Below are 20776 nucleotides of genomic sequence, written 5' to 3'. Positions count from 1 at the left end.
TCTGTAACTCTTTCAAATAAATAAAATAAATCATTAAAAAAAGAATGTACTCTCAAAAAAGTTAAAAAAAAAAAGACAGGCAAAACACTCAGAAGTAGGTCTGCCATGTATTAAGTGGTCAGTAAATATTAGCCATAGATTTATCAAACAGCCATCTGCCAGCAACAGATTGTTCCGTGGTGCAGTGGGGGGTGAATGATCATCCAAGGGAGAAACTATCTCAAAGATCATTTCACAGATGATGGCACAGAGACCCATAAAGGCTCACTATCTTGCCTGAGGTCTTACAGGTGGGCAGCAGCAGAGCAAGGACACAGCCCAAGGCCATAGCCCCGTGCCCTCAAGTCAGAGAACTCCAAACTGACCCTCCACTCAGTAACTGTAAATTATAAAGTTATAAGTAATAACACATGAATAGACAATTCTATCAGCATGATGAAAAAGGACTACTGTGCATACACTGTGTCTATATGGGGACAGGGGAGGGTTGTAGCAATCACGTCTGTGGGGCGTAGTAGGCTAAGCCTCTGCCCTGCAGTGCCGGCATCCCAAATGAGTGATGGTTCGAGTCCTGGCTGCTCCTCTTCTGATTGGCCTGGGAAAGCAGTGGAAGATAGCTCAAGTGCTTGGGCCCCTGCACCTGCATGGGAGACCCAGAAGAAGCTCCAAGCTCCTAGCTTCGGATCAGCTCAGCTCCAGGTGTTGTGGCCACTTGGGGAGTAAACCAGTGGATGGAAGACCTTTCTCTCTGTCTCTCCCTCGCCCTGTCTATAACTCTACCTCTCAAATGAATAAAAAAAAAAACTTTCCAAAAAATATCACGTCGATGTCAAAGACTTTAGGGTGTGGCCTACTAACAAGAAATAGTGTGAATAATAGCTTGGAGCACCGAACTCCTTAAGAGAAGCTCCAAGACAGTCAACACAGACTGAGCCCAAAGCATGGGGCCCAGGCTTGTTGTTCAGTGCCTCCTGCCCAACCTGCAGACCTTGAGCGAAGATCACAGAAGCAGTGGAACAAGAAGTGGAGAGAAGACACCAGAGATGGACCATTCCAGAAAGACCACCACAACATAACTACTGCCAGCCAGTTCAGCTCACCATCTCCCACCAATTAACCTTTCAAGCTTCCCTTTTCCAATCTGACAATCCATGTTCTCCTTTCACACCTCTCTCAGTTTGCTCCCACTAACCTACCATAGGTCAGTGTCCCAGGGTCCCCAGGATAGCTCGCACTTCCCAACCACAGTGCCTTTGCCCCTGCTTCCCCTTCCTCCTAGAACGCTGCAGCTCTAGGCTCCCTTTCCCCACCCCCAACCAAAGCTCTACAGCAAAATTCTTTCCCAGAAATGCCAACCATTCCATGAAGTCATCCTAGATAAGAGGACCTTGATTCATCCTCTGCACTCCTGGCACCTACTAGATCTTTCTAAGGCACTAGATCACTTCTACCTCATTCCCCATTCAAGGCTTTCCTTCCGGCCTCACACACTGCCTGGCCAACAACTGGTCAGCACTCAGCAACTACTAACTGTCAGAGTAGCGGTTACAGCGGAGGCAGAGGGAGCTGGGAAGGAAGGCAATAGCAGCAGATTTATCTGAGCCAGAACTAGCAGGTTAACACAAGTCCTCAAGTCAGCCTCTTGAGGTAGGTGCTGTTATTATTAGCACATTACTGAGAAGGAAACTGACAACACTCCTCAGTGGAGGAAGCACAGCACCTTACATACAAGGCAACTGAGGCACAAATGACAGAGTAACCTGCCCAAGCTTGCACCGCGAGTTGCCAATGGAGTCAGTCCGGCACTCTTTATATTGCGTCTCTGCAACACTGTCCTGTGTAACCTCGTATCCCTGAGAATCACTTCGGCTGTCCTACCTCCTTGTATGCAATACCTTTCTGAATCAAAAACACTCTTAACAATTATTTCTCCTGGTTCCCACCTACTGCTTCTGAGCTAAAAGTTAAAAATCAATCATGGCCAGATCTCCCATGACAGTAAAAACCGTGTGACAAAAGTCTCAAGTCCGGAACATTGCTTCAACAGAGGGAATTAGAGATGTATCAGGGGAACGGGGCTTGGCCCATTCACTAGCTCAACATTTTCCACCATTCCATTTCTAAATCCTGAAATATAAGCCAGAACAATCTGCAAGCACACACATATAACAGTCACACTGAACACTATTTTGATAGATTGGTTATGTATACACAAGTGATCTTTCACATGTCTGATGTATATTGTTATCATAAAGAATTTGCATATGCCACTATAGAAAGAATATAGGAAAGAGATATCTGGATTTTACAATTACATTCAAATTAAAGTGGAAACTGCAACAGTTATCTAAATAATTCAGATTTCTAATAATCTTAAAGATCTTATTAACAGAAGAAAAGCTGTGTTAACTCAGAATGAGACACATAATTTTCTCAGTCCTCCATCAAAACAGTCAGGGGTGTGGGGTGGATAAGAATTTCCTCAGTACAAATGTTCTCCCAGGAAGAAAATAGAAAAATAAATGCACCAGTAGTCAACTTCGGAGTTAGGAACAGCTTAACAGAATACTAGGCAAATTTCAGTCTCCAGGCAACTTTAATACCAAAAAAAAAAAAAACAAAAAAAAAAAAACCAACCTAGCAAACCAAAAGACGAAATTAAATTAAAATGTTCGCAAAACGGAAGAGAAGGAAGGTAAAGAGTGCCAGCGAGCGATTTTTCTCCCCTTAATGAAGAGAAGGCTGGCGAGACCGCAGAGACACAGGAGAGAAATCACAGCTGGAGAAAGAAGACGTTCAGCACGTATCCAAAACTTACCCAACTTGGTCTGTTTACTCAACACTTTATTTTTCCCACTTCTGCCAGTTTAAAACCAGGCAGCGGCTGGGCTTTTGTTGCTGCTGCTTCTGTCCTTTTGATCCCAGTGCCCCATGAAAATTAAACTGGGTGTTGGATGGGATCTGGCCCCGTCTCGCATTAGGGGGTGTGGAAAAGTTTGGAGCTTGGGTCCCTGGTTGCCTCTCTGGGACAATGAGTAAATAAGAAGTGGCCACAAGGAAAGGACGTGGGGGACGTGCCTCGCTGACGTCGGGTCCGCGAAAGGGCCGCACAGTTTCTCAGCACAGCTGTCCAGATGTGCTTCATCTGGTCCCCCCGCGGGGCATGAGCCTGGGCTGCCGCGGCTGGCAGACGCCCCAGCTCATTGGTGGCCGCCGTTTCTCTCTTGCTGTCGATTGGCCCGACGGCCCGCCACTCCCGCCGGCCGCGGGCCTGCCCCCGCCCGCCGGGCCAGCTCGCCCCATCCTCGAAAGGAACCTGGAAGTGCAGCGCCGGCGCTGATGTGGCACTGGGCGGCGGCGGCGGGCCCACCGTGGGCCCCTGGGCCGAGCGAGGGTGGCTCGACACCTAGAGCTTGCCCCTGGCCTGGCCTCTTAGGCTGGCTTGATTAAACAGGATTTCCATCCCTTTGGGGACTGAAATGCGTGCACCCCAGGAGCTCGCCTAAAGCCCCCAGCGTTTCCGAGTGGATGAAGCCGGGGTTCCGGACTGTCCACGCCCTCACTGGGCGTTCAGGCCAGGCCTCGAGACTCCCCTGTCCCCACTTTCTCCAGGGCGCGGATAATAGGACACAGGAGCCTACTCTTTGGACAGAATATTATTTTGTTAATGAACCTCCTTTGAAGTCCTCATTAGCCAGAAATGCGGTTGATTCTGCGGAGAAGCCTATGGGTATGAGAGTGTTTGGCGGCCTGCGTTGGTTCCTTTTTTGTTGCTGTTGTTAAATGGTGATAGCTGTAGGAAACTGTGAAATGTTGCTCTGTTCTGTGAGGACTGAGGAAGGAATGCACCAAGGATGCTTTGATCCATGGAGAACTGGGTGGGTGGGTGGTGGATGGTCGGTTAGTTGGTTGGAAGGGAGGGCGGAGAGAAGAGATCTGCAAAATTAATTGCAACTATAATTTGTGGATGTTGCCAGAAACGACATCATTGCAATACTAAGATGGCAAGAGCCACACTTCCTGGGTTACAGACCATGAAACGTGTCAGGCCCTTTGCTAAACAGCTTTACTGGCATGCTTACAGCCACTTTGTGAAGTAGAGATGTAATTATCTCCATTTTCAGATGATACCAAAACCTAGATGTTATCCCACCCTTCCACAGACGTCTCTTAACACATGTTTACAGCTCTCCATCATGACCACATAACTTCCTCTGCATTGGCACCAGTGTGGGGGTCGGAATTTGTCGTGAGTGCCTCTACCCTCTGATGTCTAAGGCTTTTCCTAAAGAGGTGATGCCTGATGGCTGGAGATTAATTACCTATTACTCTACGGTACACTATCAAAACTTAGGGATTTGAAACAACACACATAAGTGCAGTTTCTGCAGAGGTCCAGGCATGACTTCTGGGTCCTCTGCCCAGGGTCTATCTCATAAGGCCACAAGGAGGTATCAGCTGGGCTGTGTTCTCACCTGCAGGCTCTAGTGAGGAAGAATCTTCTTCCAGTCCCCGTGCGGTTGGTGGTGGTATTCATTTCTTTGCACCTATGGAACTGAGTCCCCAGTGTCTTTCTGGGTATCAGCTAAGAAATTGCTCTTTGCGCCTAAGATCTGCTCTAAGACTACTAGAGGAACCTGCAGTTCAGGGAGCCAAGGAGGTCTAAATCATGGGGGTCACCTTCAGATCTGTCTGCTACAATCAGGTAGCCGGACGCCTTAGATCCTATGACTCTGACTGTCATAGTATCACAACTCCTTAACCCTCTCTCTCACCAAAATTCAGGGGCCTGCTCAGCAAGGAAAGTGAGGTTGTGGAATTGGATTCATGACAGTCAAACACCGTGGCCAGCAAAGAAACCAGCAAAGGAATGTCCTTAGTGTGTTTTTTTTTGTTTTTTTGTTTTGTTTTGTTTTTTTTTTTTTTTGACAGGCAGAGTGGACAGTGAGAGAGAGAGACAGAGAGAAAGGTCTTCCTTTGCCGTTGGTTCACCCTCCAATGGCCGCCATGGCCGGCGCGCTGCAACTGGCACACCGCGCTGATCCAAAGGCAGGAGCCAGGTGCTTCTCCTGGTCTCCCATGCGGGTGCAAGAGCCAAGGACCTGGGCCATCCTCCACTGCACTCCCTGGCCACAGCAGAGAGCTGACCTGGAAGAGGGGCAACCGGGACAGAATCCGGCGCCCCGACCAGGACTAGAACCTGGTGTGCTGGCGCCGCAAGGCGGAGGATTAGCCTAGTGAGCCGTGGCGCCGGCAGAGTGTGGTTCTTGAAATTAATCCAGGTCGTGTGATTTGCAATCTGACCGTGATGCCCATTTTATCACAGAAGTTGTTCAACAATGGGCTGATAGTCCAGGTATTAATCAACCTTCCACACTCATTACCATCCACAGACATCCAATAATACTGACTATAGAAACAGGCTCCACAAAACCTATTTTAAAAAATTCCTCTGCTTGCAGGAAGATGGATTTGACATAATTTGCCCTATTTCTTCTGCTAAACATAACTAAAGGTCTTGGACTTATATAAACCAACATAAGAAGAATCTGAAAGGCTGAGAAAACAGCTAGAAATCTTAGAATCCAAGTAATAACATTGCAAGTTCCCTGAGATTTTCTTGTTTCATTGTTCTCTGCTTGAAGCTAAAGAAGTCAGGAACCCAAGGGGATGACTTTGTGGTACAATGGGTTAAACCACCATGGGTTAAGTCATCGCTTGGGATGCCAGCATCCCACATCGAAGTACCAATTACAGTGCTGGCTGCTCCACTTCTGATCCAGCTCCCTGTTAACTGTCTGGGAAAACAGCCGAACATGGCCCAGATGGAGTTCCAGGCTCCTGGCTTCATCCTGGTCCAGCCCTGGCCATTTGGAGAATGAGCCAGTGGAAAAAAGATTGCTTTCTCTCTCTCTGTCACTTTTCTCTCTGTCTCTCTGTCTCTCTCTGTCTCTGTCTCTCTCTCTGTCAACTACCTTTTAAATCTTTAAAAACATACAAACAAGGCCGGCGCCGTGGCTCAATAGGCTAATCCTCCACCTTGCGGCGCCGGCACACCGGGTTCTAGTCCCGGTTGGGGCGCCGGATTCTGTCCCGGTCGCCCCTCTTCCAGGCCAGCTCTCTGCTATGGCCAGGGAGTGCAGTGGAGGATGGCCCAGGTGCTTGGGCCCTGCACCCCATGGGAGACCAGGAAAAGCACCTGGCTCCTGGCTCCTGCCAGGATCAGCGCGGTGCGCCGGCTGCAGCGGCGGCCATTGGAGGGTGAACCAACGGAAAAAGGAAGACCTTTCTCTCTGTCTCTCTCTCTCACTGTCCACTCTGCCTGTCAAAAAAAAAAAAAAAAAAAAAAAAAAAAAAAAACATACAAACAAAAAACAAGTGCATAACCTACACAAACCAGTAGGTACAGACAAAAATAAATAAATTGAAGTCTCAGCAAAGCCTGCTATCTCTAGCCAAGAACCAGGAAAGGGGTGGCCTAGAAAGGCCAGAAAAACCCAAACTTTTGGTAATGTCTTTACTGGGTAGGGAGGTAGACAGCCTATATATATGAAAGGGGCCTGGAGGAAAAGACAAACACTTCCTGCAGGAAGGCATGTGGCTGCCTTAGAAGCAGCCTTGGAAGCAGCCCAGCACTTACACATCAAAGTCCTGCCCATGCCCCAGTAATTTTGTAGGTGGCGCCAGTCTTTCCCCCCGCCCCCGCCCCTTGCCGATGCCCCTGGAAAATCTTCCTGGCCCTGCCAAGAGAGCTGCCCAATCTGATAACATTGGATAATAAAACATTGGGAGGAATTTTACAAATTTCACATCCAGGAAACCCTTTGCCCTGAAGACGGGGGGGGGGGGGGGGGGGCGTGAGAAGTGGACACCATACCCACATAAACTCCAGTCTGAATGCAGAGTATGCACTCTGAGAGACTCATCCGAAGAGCTGCCCATCCAGCCTGTTGGATGCACTACCTCATTAAATTTTGCTAGCTCACTTACTACTGTTCTGTCTCACGTCTGAAATTCTTTTCTTACAGGAACACAAGGACCTCTCTTCCAGCCATCTCCACTAACAATTCCAGCCAAACACCGTGGAAGAAAAGTGTGGCCCTACTCACACGCACACCAGCAATGGCTCAGGAATCCTATCTGCCACCCTAACCAGGCTATCACAAAGTGAGGATTCAAAAAATCCTTAAAAAATATTAGCAAAAAGAACTTGACAGTGTATAAAAATAATTATATATCATGACCAAGTAAGATTTTCTCCGAAGATGTGAGGCTTTTTCAATATTCAACAATCAACCAATACAGCATGATGATAACGGCCTAAAAGGGGGGGGGGGGGGGAGATTACATAAATGTATCAGTCCTTGTAGAATAAGCACTTGACACAATTCAGCACCATAAAAATGCTACGGAAAAATAGGAATAGAAGGGAACACTCACACTTTAATAAAAAGCCCCTACCGGGCTGGTGCATGGCTCACTTGGTTAATCCTCTGCCTGCGGCGCCGGCATCCCATATGGACGCTGGGTTCTAGTCCCGGTTGCTCCTCTTCCAGTCCAGCTCTCTGCTGTGGCCCGGGAGGGCAGTGAAGGATGGCCCAGGTGCTTGGGTGCCTGCAGCCGCGTGGAAGACCAGGAAGAAGCACCTGGCTCCTGGCTTCAGATCGATGTAGCTCTGGCCGTAGCGGCCATTTGGGGAGTGAACCAACGGAGGGAAGACATTTCTCTCTATCTCTCTCTCGCACTGTCCAACTCTGCCTGTCAAATAAATAAATAAAAAACTTTTTTAAAAAAAGCCCCTACCAAAAAAAAAAAAAAGCCTAACAAAAAGCTAACATTATAGTTAATCTGAAAGATTGGAGGTTTTCCATTTTCCGTACGTACTTTATAATTCATCTTTGAAATGACAAAGTTATAGCAACGCAGACCAGATGGGTGGATTGCTGAGAGGTCAAGGAGGCAGGATGGGAGGGAAGTAGGTAAGTGGGTGTGGCTATTGAGGGATCCCAGCAGGGACAGAAACGACTGTATCATGGGATTTGTTGGGTATTATACCATGAATCTGAAAAATTGTTAGTTTTGGAGGATGCTGGGTAGCGGGTAACAGGATCTCTCTGTATTAATTCCTACAACTACATATGCATTTACAATGATCTCAAAACAAACAGGTTAATTAAAAATATATTTTGAACTATTTCCCTCACTGTTTTCTGGTCCACACAGCTTAGTAAAACAGTTTGGTTCCCAGAAATAGATCATCTCTCTCTCTCTTTTTTTTTTTTTTTTTAATTTGACAGGTAGAGTTATAGACAGTGAGAGAGAGACAGAGAGAAAGGTCTTCCCTCCGTTGGTTCACTCCCCAAATGGCTGCCATGGCCGGTGTTGTGCCAATCCGAAGCCAGGAGCCAGGTGCTTCTTCCTGGTCTCTCATGCGGGTGCAGGAGCCCAAACACTTGGGCCATCCTCCACTGCTCTCCTGGGCCACAGCAGAGAGCTGGACTGGAAGAGGAGCAACCGGGACTAGAACTCAGCGCCCATATGGGATGCTGGCGCTGCAGGCAGAGGGTTAACCAAGTGAGCCCAGGCCCAGCCCGATCATCTCTTCTTCAATACTTGCTGGGCAATGTTCAGGATGAAAGGCATCAAGAGGTACACAGAAAAGATGGTGCTATGGTACAGTGGGTAAAGCCGCCACCTGCAGTGATGGAATCCCATATGGGTGCCTGTTCAAGTCCTGGCTGCTCCACTTCCAATCTAGCTCTCTGCTATGGCCTGGAAAGCAGCAGAAATGGCCCAAGTGCTTGGGCTCCTGCACTCATTCGGGCGATTCAGAAGAAGCTCTAGGCTGCTGGCTTCAGATAGGCCCAGCTCTGGCCATTGTGGCCATTTGGGGTGCGAACTAGTGGATAGAAGACATCTCTCTCTCTCAGCTTCTGCCTCTGCCTCTCTGTAACTCTGCCTTTCAAATAATAAATAAATAAATCTAAAAAAAAAGTTACACGGAAGTATTTTGAAAATGTGGGCTTCTACCCTGACCGTCCTTGGGCATGATGTTTCGTTCTTTTCCTTAAGGGCAACACTAAAGCAGCATGATTGGTGTCCCCTCCAGGTGGCAGCCCAAACAAAAGGCTAGGAAATGCAAACTTGACTCTGATTCAGCCACCTATAATCTCTTGTTGGATTGACATGGTCCTAGATCAAACAGGTAATGAACACTTGGTTGAGTATGCTGCTCACTGAGTCTTCCCAATGCAAACTGTGCAGGCCCAACTGGAGGACATATGGGATCTCCGTAAGCTTTATGAAAATATGCTTGTCCTTCTTGTGCCTGACCTTCTGGACAAAGGGGCTTAGTGTGAGTAGGGCATAGTTGGAAAAGAGATGAGGTGTAACCACTGGATCAAACACACTGATTTTGTGGAGGTAAAAGGGGAATAACAACCTTGGCACCTGAGGAGGGAACACCTTAGACTCTTAGAGATATGGAAGAGAGGGACATTGAAGATATCTGTCCTTCAGTACTGCCTCTGGGGCTTTCCTCCTCAAGGAAAATGCCTTGATGCTGTTCTCCTAAATGGTTATAAGCACTTAAATTCAACTAACTAGATAGTTTTTTTTTTTCATGTCCTGTCAGACAGCTGTAACAATAATTAGCTATTCCCCTTAACCTTACCAAGAAGCCTTTAAGAAACAGAACGAGATGGCCCTGGCTTCTGTACTTCCCACACAAAGCACTGTTAACCCTTCTAACTGTCTTCTTCACTTTCTCTCTGAGTCATTCCTGAAGTGGCATCAAACCGGAAAGGTTGGACTGTCTACTCTGAGGCAGTCTTTCCAAATCAAAGACGAGTCTCAATTCTTCTAACTTAACTGGGAACTCTAAGGCTTACCTCCTAGCCAGGAGTCCACAATAGGAACACTATTGTCTGTATGCCCCCTCCCCAACCTTCACTGATACAGATTCTCCCATGAGCTCTCATGCGGGTGCAGGAGCCCAAACACTTGGGCCATCCTCCACTGCCCTCCTGGGCCACAGCAGAGAGCTGGACTGGAAGAGGGGCAACCGGGACTAGAACTCAGCACCCATATGGGATGCTGGCGCTGCAGGCAGAGGGTTAACCAAGTGAGCCAAGGCCCAGCCCGATCATCTCTTCTTCAATACTTGTCAACAACCTCAGACTTTCTAGGGATGTTGTATGCATCCTCATGACATTCTTTCTTTAAAGGAAGCTGAGCATTAACTTTCCTCCCTACCAAAAACATAGTGAGTTACCTCTTAGGAGTGGTCATAAGAGATCCACAAGTTTTAAAAACAAACACTGCCAAATGAGACTACGCTTGGTTGCTTGGAGGAGACTCCCAGAGGGATAAGTGTATGCACAATGTGCTGGCAGCTTTCCCTACAATGAGAGTCATCGAATTAGAAAAAAAAAAAGGGTGCAAGATTTATGCCCTACTTTAAATGAAGTCATTAATGACATCACCTGGGTCCTAAAGTCATTAGGTTGGCCTCAACTCATTGTTATGAATGTAGACTCTCCTGTGGTTTAAGTGGAAGTTGGCTCCAGAATTCATGAAGAGTCGGTGGTGCTGAACACCATAATACAGGAGGCAGGCCTAGTGGGAGGTCCTCGGGTCACTGGGGCCATGAGCTTGGGAGGTGGTTCTCCCAGATTGTTGGTGATGAGAACCTGACTCAGGCCCAGCCATTCTCTCTCTGCTTCTTGTCTCACTCTGTGATACTATCTCTGAACATGCTCCACATTGCCATCTTCCAACCTTATTAGACACTGAACCAAGGGATCTGCCTTATCTTAGACTGTGAAGCTGCAAAACCACAAGCCAAAATATATTTCCTTCCTTCATAAATAGCTCATCTCAGGCATTTTGTTACAGTGAAGAAAAGCTGACTAATACAGACTCTTTCCTATAGATCAAGGCACAGTTCTTACAATCACTAATACATCCTGATGAATTGAGATATATAATGTCTCTTTGCAGCACAGATATTGGAAAGATTTGATTTTAATCTGTTATAAAATCTTAGGGTGTTCTAAGATCAGAAGCCTACTACATGTCCAGGCATCAACTAGCCCTCATCACGTCACACTGTAGGATTTGAGATTCTGGGCACCAGTCCAAATGCTTATAACTACCATTACTGGGAATAATAAACTGTCCTTAATTACTAATTCAAAAGTCTCAAATCCTTTGTCATCATCCGTGACACTGCAGTTGACTAACTTGTTAGTGTAAAAGTAGGGTAAGATCTCTGATCTTGCACAGTTCTTGGCGGGCGCTTTGTGTCGCCTCCCATGTCTCGCTGAAGATGTCTGTTGTGCCTTCAGTAGACAGCCCTTTCAAGGACAGCTGTGCCTCAGATGAGAAGTGCCTCATTTTTCTCTCTCATTCCCAGGTATTCCATCCCAATACTGCAGAAATCTGAAGTAGAATAAGGAGAGGTGACATAGGCTCCAGCTTCAACTACCAAGCTAATAGAACTGAGAAATGGAGTAGAGGGAAATACTAAATTTAAAAGAAGTCAATAAGTGGGAGAGAAGAAAATTAGAACATGTGGCACAAATAGAAAACACACAGTAATTTGGTAGATTTAAACAACAATCTATCAGTAATTATTTTAAATGTAAATAAACCAAACACTTCAAATAAAAGACAGATTGTGAGAATAGGTAAAACACACACACATACATAAATGCATATTCAATCATATGCCTGCTGATCCAAAAAGTGATTAAAATATAAGGACAAAGAAATATTGTGTGCGAAAGGATAAAAAACATAAGAATACTAACCAAATGAAAGTGAATATAATTATATTAATACTAAACATAATAGTTATAATAGTTTTTAATGCCAAAACCATTAATATAGAGACATTTTATAATTATAAAAGTTTAAATGTACTGGGAAGACACAACCGTTCTTGGTTATGTATATCTAATAACACAGCCTCTAACTATAGAAGCTCTGTTTTTTGTAAATGTAACTGAATAGCACAGACTGGGAAATTTATAAGACACACAGGACCACTTCATGGTTCTGGAGGCCGGGAGGAGCAAGGTCAAGAGAATTGCATCTGGTTAGGGTTTCTTGCTGGTGGAGACTCTGTTCAGAGTCCAGAAGTCTCCTGGAACATCATGTGGCGAGAGGGGTGCGTACGAGAGATAGAGCCAAACCAGCTTTTATAACAAACCCACTCCTGAGATCACCCATTAGCCCATTCATTCATTAATGGACTAATGCATTCATGAGAGCAAAGATCTTATGACCTAATAAACTCTTAAATGTCCCAGCTGGTGCCATCTCTTAATACATCACAATGGGAATTAAATTTCAACACGAGGGGCTGGCATTGTGGCACAGCCTTTTAAGCCTCTGCTTGTAATGCCAGCATCCCATAATAGACAGCCAGTTAGAGTAGTGGTTGCTCCACTTCTGACCCAAAGAAAGCAGTGAAAAATAGCCCAAGGACTTCGGCCACGGCTAACCATGTGGAAGATCCTGATGTAGTTCCTGGCTGTTTGCTTTGGATTGGCCCCGTCCTGGTTGTTGCAGTCTTGTGAGGAGTAGATCTCTTTCTCTCTGTCACTCTGCCTTTCAAATAAATCTTCCAAAAAAAAAAAAAAAAAAAAAAAAAAAAAAAAAAAAAGGTCAGGCTGATGTTGTGGCATAGTGAGTAAAGCCGCTGCCTGCAACACCAGCATCCCATATGGGGGCCAGTTTGTGACCTGGCTGCTCCACTTCTGATCCAGCTCCCTGCTAATGACCTGAGAAAGCAGCAGATGGCCCAAATGGTTGAGCCTTTGCCACTCACTTGAGCAACCTGGATGAAGTTCCTGGCTCCTGGTTTCAGCCTGGCCCAGGCCCAGCTATTGTGGCTATCTGGGGAGTGAATCAGCAGATGAAAAATCAATCTCTCTCTCTCTCTCTCTCTCCCCTTCACTCTCTTCCTCCTTCTCTAACTCTGTCTTTCAAATAAATAAATTTGAAAGCAAGCAAGCTTTCTTAAATACATATTAGAAAAAATAAGGATGAGGCCAGCACAATGGCGCACTGCTTGCAATGGAGTCCTGGCCTGGGAAAGCAGCGAATGATGGCCATGTATTTGGGCCCTTGCCACCCATGTGGGAGACCTGGATGGAGTTCCTGGATTCTGGTTTTCCCTTGGCCCAGACCTGGGTATTGCAGCCATTTTGGAAAGTGAGTTAGTAGCTAGAAGATCTCTCATCTCTCTCTGTTGCTCTGCCTTTCCATGAAACAAACAAATCAAAGAGAGAAAGAAGGAAGGAAGATAAGAATGGCTGACTCTTAAGGAACAGTGCTTTTTTGCTTACTATTTGTTGAATTCTTTATTTGGTGGGGGGTTAAGCTTGTGATTATAAAATAAAACTGAAAGTATGTCATTGTGAAAATTAAAAGAAAAAGTAAGAAAGGAAGGAGGAGGGAGGGCGGGAGCATAGGCAGGTGGGAAGGTAGGGTGGGAAATATCATTATGCTCTGAAATCTGTATATATGACATACATGAAATTTGTTCATGTTATATAAATCAGAAATTTAATTTAAAAAGAATGGCTGAATAATAAAAGCATCCGTCTCAAGAATGCAATAAAAGAATTAGACCCAAAGAAAGTAGAAAAGATGAAATAACAAAAATACAAATTCATACATTAAAAATATAGATGTATATGGAATTATATGAAAAGATATCCACAATGCTCAAATGTTGCTAAATGGAAAAAAACAAACAGCAAAATAACATGTCTAAAGTGTGTGTTTATAAATGCAGAAAATCTCAGGAGACAGGTACTGAGGAAAACTTCCCCTCTCTGCTCTTTAAAGCAGATACTGCTTAATTTACTTTTTTTTTAACTTGTATTTAATGAATATAAATTTCCAAAGTACAGCTTATGGATTACAATGGCTTCTCCCCCATAACGTCCCTCCCACCCGCAACCCTCCCCTTTCCCACTCCCTCTCCCCTTCCATTCACATCAAGATTCATTTTCAATTCTCTTTATATACAGAAGATAAGTTTAGCATATATTAAGTGAAGATTTCAACAGTTTGCTCCCACACAGAAACATAAAGTGAAAAATACTGTTTCAGTACTAGTTATAGCATTAAATCTCAATGTACAGCACACTAAGGACAGAGATCCTACATGAGGAGTAAGTGCACAGTGACTCCTGTTGTTGACTTAACAAATTGACACTCTTGTTTATGGCGTCAGTAAGCACCCTAGGCTCTTGTCATGAGCTGCCAAGGCTGTGGAAGCCCCCTGAGTTCACCGACTCTGATCATATTTAGACAAGGCCATGGTCAAAGTGGAAGTTCTCTCCTCCCTTCAGAGAAAGGTACCTCCTTCTTTGATGACCCATTCTTTCCACTGGGATCTCACTCACGGAGATCTTTCATTTAGGGTTTTGGGTTTTGTTTGTTTGTTTGTTTTTGTTTTTGTTTTTGTTTTTTTGCCAGAGTGTCTTGGCTTTCCATGCCTGAAATACTCTCGTGGGCTTTTCAGCTAGATCCTCATGCCTTAAGGGCTGATTCTGAGGCCAGAGTGCTGTTTAGGACATCCGCCATTCTATGGGTCTGCTGTGTATCTCACTTCCCATGTTGGATCATTCTCTCCCTTTTTTATTCTATCAGCTAGTATTTGCAGACACTATTCTTGTTTATGTGATCCCTTTGGTTCTTAGTCCTATCATTATGCTTAATTTACTTTTACAAAGAGTGTATATATTCATCATGATTTCTCAGTTTTGAATTTTCAAATAATCTCAAACTTATGGAATGATCACAAGATCAGTCCACAAAACTCCTATATACCTTGGATGCATATTTCCCAATTGCTAGCTTTTTACATATATGTGTGTATTTTTCATGAACCATTTGATATCAAGTTGACATCCTAGGAACAAATACAACACTCTCCTGCCTAATCTCAGAACAAACAGCAAAATCAAAAAACTAATCATGAACACAATATTATCATCCAATGCAACACACACCCTCCCTCTCCCACTTTCCAGATATGTAAATCCTCTCTATCAGTGAGAAGCCTGCCTTCCATTCTTAACTTACTGACTCACACCCTGTGAATGCAAAGAATCAGCTGTACCCAGATATATCCTGAGCCCTAGGGCACACAGAACAGTATAACACAGACACACGCACATACAGATGCAAGTGCATGCAAATGCACAAACCAAATATGTCTAAACCTTAGCCCTGAAGAAGAGTGTAAGAAGGGACTTGAAGGAAGAGGAAAAGAAAGAGAAAGAAGAGAGGTATTACTGTGGACTCGTTCTGAGAGGAGGAGCACGGTGGGGGCAAGAAGCATGGAGTCACCACACAGACACCGGGGAGTCAGGTGAAAGCGGGCCAGAGGCGAGCAGCCTGCAGACTTGTTTATTTCAGTTGGTACAGCAGCTTATATAGCCAAGGCAGCCAATCCAGTCAAAGGGCAGTTTATGCCCTAACCAATCACTGCCTGTTGCCAGGCAGACTCCTGTGCCATGTGGTTTCCGAAGCCATTCCTGAGTAACTGACACCCGCTTGCCAGCAGCCATTTTAGTGTGGCCTTCTCATTCCACCACAGAGAGGAGGAATAAAGTCTTAATGAAAATTAATCTACCATGACAGAAAGTCAACCAGTGGTGGTTGTGGTTGTTTGGAGCAAGTGAGAGGATAATGGGGAGGAGCAAGAGAGAAGGCTTACAATAAGCCAAGATTATGTACATATGTCAAAATTTATCAATTGAGTTAATCATATGTTATATATATTTAACCACAATGAAAGAAAGAAAACTGTCAGATTGTACGATTTTTTTCAGATTATTTATTTATTTATTGACAGGCACAGTGAAATGGAAAGAGGAAGAGACAGAAACAGAGAGAGAGAGAGTGTTAGGTTTTCTATCCACTGGTTCAGTCCCCAAATGCCTGCAACAGCTAGGGCAGACCAGGCTGAAACCAAGAGCCCACAACTCTATCAAGATCTCCCATATGGATAGCAGGAATCCAGGTACTTGGGCCACCATCCACTGCCTTCTCAGGCTCATTAGCAGGAAGATGGATTAAAAGTAGAGGAGTAAAGACTCAAACCAGCACTTTGATGTAGCATGTGAGCATCCAAAGTGGCAACTTGGCTCACTTTGCTGTAACACTGACCTCAAACTGTACACTGTAAATACATGCACTATATCATGTGCCAATTATATCTCTTTATTTAACATTTTTTAACTTTTATTTAATAAATATAAATTTCCAAAGTACAGCTTATGGATTACAATGGCTTTTTCCCCCCCATAACTTCCCTCCCACCTGCAACCCTCCCAACTCCTGCTCCCTCTTCCATTCCATTCACGTCAAGATTCATTTTCAATTATCTTTATATACAGAAGATCAGAAGATCAATTTAGCATATATCAAATAAAGATTTCAACAATTTGCACCCACACAGAAACACTAAGTGTAAAATACTGTTTGAGTACTAGTTACAGCATTTTTAATATATATTTTATTTAAGTTATACAAGTTTCATACATTTCCTTTACAATGTTGTAGGAACATAGTGGAACTTCCCCCACCCCCTCTCCCTCCCACCCACACTCCAATCCTCCCCCTCCCTCTCATTTTCCTATTCTTAATTTTTACAATGATCTTTCTTAAGCACACTTAATATTTGTATAGTTAACGGTATCCTATGTAAAAGAATTCAACGATAGTATGAAGAGAAAGCAAAACAAAATACTGTTCCTCAACGGAAGAGACAAGGGCTATAAACCATCACTGGTTATCAAAATGTCTATTCACTTCAGTACATTATATTTCATGTACTCTATTCATTACCTCTGAGCAGGGAAAACATGATATCTGTCTTTTGGGGACTGGCTTATTTCACTAAGCATAATGGTTTCCTGAGTACTACTCAGCTGTAAAAAAAAAAAAGAAAAAGAAAAAGAAAAAAAGAAATCCTATCTTTTGCAACAAGATGGTGGCAACAATATCCTAACAAAGCTGTTTTAAACTAATTTTTAAATTAAATTGTGCTGTAATACTATTCTTATGGAAAAATCATTGACCCTGCAATTATTCTTTCTCTTCTTTTTATTTATTATTTATTTAAGAGGGAGAAACAGAGAGACAGAGCTCCCATCTGCTTGCCCTCTCCACAAATGCCTGCCAACAGCCTTGGAACTCGATCCAGGTCTCCCTTGTGAGTGGCAGGAACCCAGGGACTTGAGCCATCACAGCTCCCTCCCAGGATCTGCGTCGGTGGGAAGCTAGAGTCAGGAGCATGACCTAGAAATTGAACTCAGGTACGATGTGGGATGTAGGCATCTTAAACACTAGGCTAAACACCTACTCCCACAATTATTATTTTTTAATCATAGATTCCTAGGAGGACAGTTACTGGATCAAATTGTAATGTGCTTGAGATAAACTACTTTTAAGAAAGGTTACATAGATTTTTTTAATTTTTAGTATCTCATCTCACTCTTCCAAGCTCTGAGAATTATTTTTTAAGAACATTTACCAATCTGCTAATTTAAAATGTCCTACTGTTTCATTTACATTTTTATCACTATGGACATCATAATTTAATGAGATTGACAAACTAGAAAGTTTCAAAGGATGCCATTTAAGATGATGGAGCTGGGGACTCAGGTCTTGTGAGGAATGATGAATGGTACAAGAATGTTCACCCGGGGAGAGTCCCTGGAACCAGAGATACAGAGAAAGGTATGAAAGCTCTTCTCAAGGAATTGTAGTGTCATCACCCAAGACCCTGCTTCAGGGTACCAGAGAGAAAGAAAAAGACCAAGTTCCACGTGCAAGAAGCTGCTCTGGGTTCAGGATGAGAAAGGACCATTTTTTATTAGGTGCCAGAAAGACAAAGTAATGATATTGTCCCTTACCAGAGCTTTAACACTGTGAAGCAGGCTACCTTCCCATCCCTGGAAGTAATCAAGAAAACACTGGCGCACACCTGGCAGACAACCACAGCGAGTTCCTGCTTTATGTGGGGGTTTGGACTAACCGCTCTTAAATCCAGTGATCTTCAAAAGTCCTGACTTGGTTTCTCTCATCCTACCTCCTTCACATTTTGTTTTTCTTTTTGCTCCTGTGCTTCTCTGAGTATGGGGACTTATCATCTTATTAGGTTTACAATCAAGAGTGAGGAAAAAAAAAAACACTTGTTTACAAGAACACAGTGAATAACCTTTAAACCACATTAACTCATCACAGATGATAGAAGTGTTTCAGATGACAAGAGATTTCTAGCAGAGAATTTGGCTGGCTCCTTCATTGTGTTAAGATGGTTCATGACCTGTACAACATTATGATTACCCCTTTAATGAATGGCTAACCAGTGCCCATCCCAACTGGAGAGCCTAAGCAAATAGAAGCAATAGTCATTATAAAGATTCCATTTGTCTGCACTTATCCCTCTACCAAAACACTCGAAGGCAATTTACACAATAGCAATGAAAACACGTGCTATAAGGAAGACAAACACTGCACTGAACGGTGAGATAGGCAGAGGAGCAGGAAGGAAGAAAAATTCCAAACAATGTCTTCTTCATCAAATCAACCCCAGGAGTTTGATGCCATGCTAAAAGATTTATATTTAAATCTGTGAACAATGAGGACTTCCAGCTAGAGAGGGATACAATCATTGCTATAACGAGTTACAGCTAAGGAAGTGATGTGTAGCGTGAAACCAAGATGAGAAACAACTGAGAAGACAGCTCAGGGGATATTGAAAGAGTTAGGAGATAATCATATTAATGCATGCGGTGGTTTTTGACGACTGCCAAGACGCTTTGTAACTGCAAACTGAGATCATTTCACAATTGTTAGTGTAGGCCTCTGAGGTCCCTCGTTTTCCCTTAGAACTTTTCCCTCCCACATCATCTTGGACCACATTCCCTCTTTTCTTATATAAGGTTATGTGAAAGAATGAAGAAGTGGCCTCTACCAGAACTTCTCACTGGGGATAAAATAGCATATGAATTTGAAAGAAATGTTTTAATCATACACATGTAACAGAGTGAGATCTCAAAGGACGTGACAATAAAAAGTCACCAGATTCCTTCTGTTCACTCATTCACTCCATAACTAAAGATTGGCTAATTACTGGTTGCCAGACATGGGGGATACAAAAATGGGTAACAAGTACAAAGTTTCTAATTTATATGAATTAAAATTAGCATAGGCATCATGGGAAACAATATGGAGGTTCCTCAAAAAATTAAAAACAGATCTATTATATGATGTAGAAATCCCACTATTGGATCCTTACAGTATATACTCAAAGGAAATGAAATAAGTATGTCAAAGAAATTATCTGCATCCTCATGTTTTTTGCAGTACTATTCACTATAGCCAGGATACAGAATCAGCCTGAATATGCACCAAAGCGTGAAAGGATAAAGAAAATGGAATATTATTCAACCACATAAAAGAATTAAATTCTCCCATTTACAGCAACATGTATGAGCCTAGACAACAACATATTAAGTGATATAAACCAAGCAAAGAAAGTCAAATACTGCAATTGTCACTTACATGTTGTTCTCACAGAAGCAGAGAATAGAATGGTGGTTACCAAGGGCTGGGTGTCGAGCGGGAGTTAAGGAGATATTAGGCAAAGATCTAAAAGTTCAGTTAAGGGGTCAGCACTGTGGTAAAGCGGGTAAAGCCACCATCTGCAGTGCCGGCATCCCATATGGGTGCCGGTTCAAAACTCAGCTGCTCCACTTCTGATCCAGCTCTCTGCTGTAGCCTGAGAAAGCAGTGGGGATGGCCCAAATGCTTGGGCCCCTGCACCAGCATGGGAAGACCTGGAGGAAGCTTCTGGCTCCTGGCTTCGGATCGGCGCAGCTCCAGCCATTGTGGCCACCTGGGGAGTGAACCAGCAGATGGAAGACCTCTCTCTCTCTCTCCCTCTGCTTCTCCTTCTCTCTCTGTGTAACTCTAACTTTCAAATAAATAATAAATCTCAAAAAAAAAATTCAGTTTAACAGAAATCAGTTCAAGAGGTTTCTTGCATGGTCAGTATAATTAATTACAATGTATTATATTATTAAAAATGACAGTTTCAAGTGTTACAGCACATAAAAATATAATAAATATGTGAGTTAATGCATATGTAAATTTGCTTTATTAGCCATTCCACAATGTATACATATTTCAAACCATCTTGTTATACATGATAAACATATACAATTTTATTTGTCAGTTTTAAATATTAATTTCTTTTAAGAATAAATGCAAAATTCCTGTTGATATGGATCATACTTTACAATCTTGTTAGTTTCAGAATTTTTTATTTTGCTGAGCACCAAAATGAATGTAGTGGGCAAGTATGCCAGGATACAGAGAAATTTCTTTAGAAAATACAGGAAAAGAAAAGCAAGGCCATAGTTTGATGCATAGAGAAAAGCTAAAACAGAGAAAGCAAAAAGAAAGAGAGAGAGAGAGAGAGAGGAAGGAAGGAAGGAAGGAAGGAAAGAAGGGAGGGAAAAAGTATAAAGATGAAATGGGAACCTACTAACCTAGATGTAAAGGTACGTCAAAGATGATGGCACGTCCAATAGGATTTTTTAATGGGACTTTTTTGCTTAAAAGAGATGTTATTTAAACTGTTTTGTCTTCTCCACAAATTCTTCAGTAAAAGCTCTTTGTTCATTAGTGATTTGGTGCATCAGTGAAATAGAAGAGATCATTAATTCTGCTCTTACAT

General features: G+C 43.5%; 1 protein-coding gene across 8 annotated transcripts in view; it reads right to left on the bottom strand.

The window, feature by feature from the left end:
• The window catches only part of TMEM45A (transmembrane protein 45A), a 107661-nt gene extending 104366 nt beyond the window's left edge, over positions 1-3295 (bottom strand). For 4 of the 8 annotated variants that reach the window (XM_070071988.1, XM_051819148.2, XM_051819151.2 and 1 more), the window contains exon 1: positions 2819-3160. The gene's annotated coding sequence lies outside the window, so the exon portion shown is untranslated. Of the gene's footprint in view, positions 1-2818 lie in introns of all 8 variants that reach the window. The other 4 variants (XM_070071990.1, XM_070071991.1, XM_070071992.1 and 1 more) reach the window with 3 other exon arrangements.
• Positions 3296-20776: the final 17481 nt, after the last annotated feature.

Source organism: Oryctolagus cuniculus, chromosome 4 (genome assembly GCF_964237555.1).
Source record: "Oryctolagus cuniculus chromosome 4, mOryCun1.1, whole genome shotgun sequence".
NCBI lineage: Eukaryota > Metazoa > Chordata > Mammalia > Lagomorpha > Leporidae > Oryctolagus > Oryctolagus cuniculus.
The sequence above is the reverse complement of the archived record's forward strand: the minus strand, read 5'-3'. Positions and strand labels throughout refer to the sequence as shown.